The sequence below is a fragment of the Psammomys obesus genome, unplaced genomic scaffold (genome assembly GCF_907164565.1).
Source record: "Psammomys obesus unplaced genomic scaffold, mPsaObe1.curated_primary_1811, whole genome shotgun sequence".
Classification (NCBI taxonomy): domain Eukaryota; kingdom Metazoa; phylum Chordata; class Mammalia; order Rodentia; family Muridae; genus Psammomys; species Psammomys obesus.
In genome coordinates, this window is record NW_026585504.1 from 42949680 (window position 1) to 42955679 (window position 6000).

Below are 6000 nucleotides of genomic sequence, written 5' to 3' on the forward strand. Positions count from 1 at the left end.
CAGACTTGCCAGTCCACAGAGGAAGATAATTTAGCCAGTCCTGATGAGACCTGATAGGCTAGAGTCAGATAGAAAGGGAGGAGGTCCTCACCTATCAGTGGACTAGGAGGGACATAGGGGAGAAGAGGGAGGCAGGGTGGGATTGGGCAGAGACTAGAGATGGGGCCATAGCTGGTATACAAAGTGAACAAATTGTAATAAACGATAATAAAATTTAAAAAATTAAAAAATATAAGCAAACTAATGAACTCAGGTGAACACAGCAAGAAAACAAATATGTCTTAGTGACAAGAGAATATTATTTTTCAAGAACCTGTTTCAAGAAGATTTTCAGTAATTAGGCAGGTACCTTTCAAAAAAGTTTTTTTTTTCTTCACTGCTACCAAGAAGGGGAAAATAAAACATAAACCATTTGAAAAGTAGAAAAATATCTGTAAATAAATGTGTATTTACATATATACATATACACAAGTATCAAACAAACATATATGAGTAGAGAAGACAATTTTAAGTGAAAATGCAATAGTGGAAGACGTAGGAATAATGGTCATATACTGGAACTATTTGCAACAAGCTTAATGGGTGTTATTTTTTAAATAGATTTTTAAAAGAAATTAAAATGGTTACTTGCAGCATTATAAACATAAGGAAAATCGTTCTCAGAAAAGGCATCCAATACCTAAAAAAATTACTTTATCTCATAAGTCACAAAAATGCAAATCAAAAACAGTGAAATACTTTTTTTTTTTCTGAGAGGGTTTCTCTGTGCATCCTTGGCTGTCCTAGACTCACTTTGCAGACCAGGCTGGCCTCTAAGTCACAGAGATCCACCTGCCTCTGCCTCCCCAAATGCTGGGATAACAGGCGTGTGATAATACTTAAATCAGTAAACTGACAAAGATTTCTTAGATTTGCATTATACAGTGTTGATAAAGTTGTTGATATCTTCCTATATCTGACGCCATAGAAGCAGGCATGTATCATTGATTATTACCTTAATCTATTACTCCTTGGATTGTGAGTGTACTCAAGAGAAATAAGGAAAGAATTATGCTTACAGGTATATCAAAGCTCATCTTCATGGTAATGAAAAGGAATGGACAACTTTAATGTCTAAGAAGGAGGAAAAATTGAATGATTTAGATTTATAAAATGTCAAGTGGGCATTAAAATGGTTTGCAAGAAGAATTAATGATTTTGAAAAACTAACATATGAGTGGGAAACACAGAATATAAAATAGTTCATATTATTTCAAAAACTAAACATACATAGAAAAAGTATTTCAAGAAAATCATACAAAATACTAGTAATGCATGCCTGAATTGTGGAGTTTAGGACAATTTTTGTGTCAACAAAAATTCTAACCTGAGTTTTGTAAAAAGGGAATATATTACCATTACAATCAATAAAATAGTTTAATGAAAGAACCTTCACTTTAACCATCAGTTTTGAAGCCATTGTATCTGGAGTGATCTTTTAAAGGTTGATTACAATGTTATAAACACATGTCTAAGTCTCTCTTGTCTGAATTTATTACACTACTCAGAAGAAAATTATCCAGGCAGGCACAGGCTTGCAATCGGAGTACTAGAGAAACTGAGGTTTGGGGATGTGGGTTCAGGAGCAGCCTGGCTCACATAAAGAGACAACAAATCCACGTATACAGAAAGTGCAGGCTGTACCCACCTCTCTGAATGCGTTTGGGGTCAACAGATTCCGTCCATGGCAAGTCAGTTTATTTGCAGAAATCAGTTCCCATGGAGTTGGCATTCACTGACCCCTCACGAGCTGCTTCCTCCCAGGTGTGCTCATTTTTCTTTAAATGTATTTATTTTCCTCATCAGTGACTACAAAGGATTTGTGAATAAAACTGAGTGAACGGGTCAGAGTTTTTCTTCTCTCAAAGGTTTATAACCCTGTGAATGTGAGGAATAAACATTCCAAGATAGAAAATAAAACAAAGTCAGCCTCAAAATATTAGTTTTCAAAAAGAAAAGAAAAAAGAACCTGATGGGCTAAAACACTACAACCATCAAAATACATCTTTCTCTAAGCTACGTTCTGTGCATCTGCCCGGATGACTAGGTAAAACAGCATACTAACACTGAATTTGAGATCTCATATCATAGAAAACCCCCCAACTAGCAAAGAGCATGAATATGGAAAAGTTAGGGTTTTTTAATCTCTACGAGAGCAGCCCCACATGAACATTCCCTTGGAGTCGTAGGTGCTGAGCCTTTCTCTAAGTAAGTGCGTGCACAGCCCAGGGACACCTTCTTTGATTCCCGAAACTTTAGATTCAAATAGGCTGGAAACCAGAACACTGTGGCTTTTTATGCTCATGTGATTTTTGAATCCCAAGACTCTGTCCCTAACTGAATTTTCAGGAGTGGATTCAGTAAACTGTTTAGTAGACTTTAAACAAATATGAGAGGTCAGGGATGCTCCAATGTCTTAGCTCCCAGAGGTCCAGAATTAGCTTCTATAGCCAAGATGGCATCTAAACCAGCATAAGTCTGTTCTCTCTCTTGTGACCATGACATCTGTGACCAAAAGTTTGGGAAAGAGCCAGCTAGGCTCAGCTAGTAGCTTCTCTATGGTTGTGGGAATGATCTTAGCGCCTGAGACCTAAAGCACAGAATAGAATAGTTTTGGACAGAGGAAAACATCCAGTTTCAGCCTATAAAATAACGTTAACAATCTTTTTCTTTTCAGCAGTTACGGGAAGGACTGAGTAAGGTGACACATAAGATCCTCTAAGTCAGAGCAAGGCTTCGCTGTTACTGTTATCACTGTGTCGAGGGCAGACACGTGCAGGCTAAGGAGACAGTTCCTAAACACTATAGCCAAGATGTTTCTGAACATTAAGAGCTTTGATGCCTCCTTGTTGTGTGATAAGACTTTTCCTAAGGAAACGCAGCACAGGTCAACCTACCCAGGATAGGGAGCCCATCAGAGACCAACGTGAGGAAACCACAAATGTCCATCAAGTGAGCTAAGGAGTTTTATTGAGTTTACTCACAATGATGCAGATGAAGGGTTACTTACAAGAACAGAAGTGCCTCACAGACAGCTGCATCACCAAAGCTCTTCCCAGCATGGTGACTGCTGTCGAACTTGGGAGCCTGGGGTCCACGGCATAGCAGGCAGCTCAAATTGGAGAGTGCACCTCGTCCCTGCACATAGCAGAAGTTCCCTCCTGGGCCCCGATCAGGCCTAAACTACACCCAAACACCTGTTTTCACAGCAAAATCCTTTAGTAGGAGGGAAAAAAAAGTAGAAGTGTCTGTTTTCCTGCAGAAACACAGCAGCCAATGAATTTGCAGGTGCAATTTATTTATTAATTTATTTACTTATTTAATATTTATTTATTCATTCCCTTTATAGCCTGATTGGTGCCCACTTGGTCCTCTCCCCTTCCATTCCCACTCTCACATTTCTTTCCTTATTTCCTACCTGTTCTCCTCAGAGAAGGAGAAGCCCCACATGGGTAATTTTTTTGAATTTATTTATTTTTTGTATTAATCACAGGTTATTTACTTTGTATCCCAGCCGTAGTCCCCTCCCTCCTTCCCTCTCAATCCCATCCTCCCTTCCTCATCTTCTCCCTGCCCCTTTCTAAGTCCACTAATAGGGGAGGACCTCCTCCCCTTCCATCTGACCCTAGCTTACCAAGTCTCTTCAGGCCTGGCTGCAATGTCTTCTTCTGTGGCCAAGAAGGCTGCTGCTCCTCCCTTGGGGGGGGGGCATCGAAGAGCTCGCTGTGAAGTTCATGTCAGGAATAGTCCCTGTTCCCCTTATTAGAGAACACATTTGGACACTGAGCTACCATGGGCTATATCCGAGCAGTGGTTCTAGGTTATATCCATACATGGTCCTTGTTTGAAGAAACAGTCTCATGAAAGACCCCTGTGCCCTGATATATTTGGTCCTTGTGGTGCTCCTGTACTCTCCAGGACTTACTAACTCCCCCTTCTTTCATATGATTCCCTGCACCCTGTCGAAGGTTTGGTTATGAGTCTTAATATCTGCTTTGATACACTGCTAGGTAGAGTCTTTCAGAGGCCTTCTATGGTAGGTTCCTGTCCTGATTCTTGTTTACTCCTACATCCAATGCCCATCCCATTTGTCTTTCTAAGTGAGGATTGATCATCTTACCCTGGGTCCTCTTTCTTGTTTACCTTCTTTAGGTGTATAGATTTCAGTATATTTATCCTATCTTGTAGGTCTATATAAGTGAGTATATACCATGTGTGTCTTTCTGCTTTTGGGATACCTCATTCAGGATGATCCATTCTAGGTCCCACCATTTGCCTGCAAATTTCATGATTTCCTCATTTTTAATTGCTGAGTAGTATTCCATTGTATAAAATTACCACAATTTCTGTATTCATTCTTTTTTTTTTCTTTTTTTGAGAGAAATATAGAAGGTCTGGAGTTGGGTGTATGAGCAGGTGGGAAGTATCTGGAAAAAGATGGAGATAAAAGCAGGATAAATTGCGTAACAAATAGGCTTTTCTCCTCTTAGATTTTCTGATGATGTACTGATTGGTACCCCAATGTCATAGAGAGAGAACAGGTGACAGGTCATCTTAGTTTTGGAACCTGTTTGCCTTGTACTTCCTAAGTAATAATTTTATTCCTTCTCTAGTCTTTGATGGGGCTGAAGACTAGATAGTTACAGTTTCACAGTTACGTTTGAATTGTTTAGGGCTTAAGAAAATATTATAAGGTCTAAAAAGATGTGCTTTTTTTTTAGTTGATAAATACAAGATAAGACAGAGATTGATTTAGGTATAAAACTTTAGACTCACTTAGACAGGATAAATGGAATTTTTTTTCTTTGATATAAAGACTTTTTTAAATTTTTTTTATTTTTATTTTTTAATTTTTTATTAATTACATTTTATTCATTTTGTATCCCCCCATAAGCCCCTCCCTCCTCCCCTCCCGATCCCACCCTCCCTCCCCTTTCTGCATGCATGCCACTCCCCAAGTCCACTGATAGGGGAGGTTCTCCTCTCCTTTCTGATCTTAGTCTATCAGTTCTCATCAAAAGTGGCTGCATTGTCCTCTACTGTGGCCTGGTAAGGCTGCTCCCCCCTCAGGGAGAGGTGATCAAAGAGCAGGCCAATCAGATTATGTCAGAGGCAGTCCCTCTTCCCATTACTGTGTAACCCACTTGGACACTGAACTGCCATGGGCTACACCTGTGCAGGAGTTCCAGGTCATCTCCATGAATAGTCCTTGGTTGGAGTATGAGTCTCTGGGAAGTTCCCTGTGTTCAAATTATCTTGTTCTGTTGCTCTCCTTGTGGAGTTCCTGTCCCCTCCAGCTCTTACTATTTCCACTTCTTACATAAAATTCCATTCACTCTGCCCATCAGTTGGCCATCAGGTTCAGCATCTGCTTTGACAGTCTATACTGCAGAAGCTTTCAGAGGCCCTCTGTGGCAGGTTTCAAGGTTGTTTCCAGTTTTCTTCTGGCTTTCAGAGGCCCTCTGTAGCAGGTTCCGAGGTTGTTTCCTATTTTCTTTTTCTTCTGATGTCCATCCTCTTTGCCTTTCAGGATGGGGATTGCACATTTTAGTTAGGGTCCTCTCTTTTGCTTAGTTTGTTAGATGTACAGATTTTAGTGGGTTTATTCTATGTTGTATGTTTATATGAGTGAGTATATACCATGCGTGTCTTTTTGCTTCTGGGACAATTCACTCAGGATGATCCTTTCCAGGTCCCACCATTTACCTGCAAATTTCATGATTTCCTTATTTTTCATTGCTGAGTAATACTCCATTGTATAGATGTACCACAGTTTCTGCATCCATTCTTCAGTTGAGGGGCATCTGGGTTGTTTCCAGCTTTTGGCTATTACAAATAAAGCTGCTACAAACATGGTTGAGCAAATGTCCTTTTTGTGTACTTGCGTCTCTTTTGGGTATATGCCTAGGAGTGGTATGGCTGGATCTTGAGGAAGCGCTATTCCTAGTTGTCTGAGAAAGC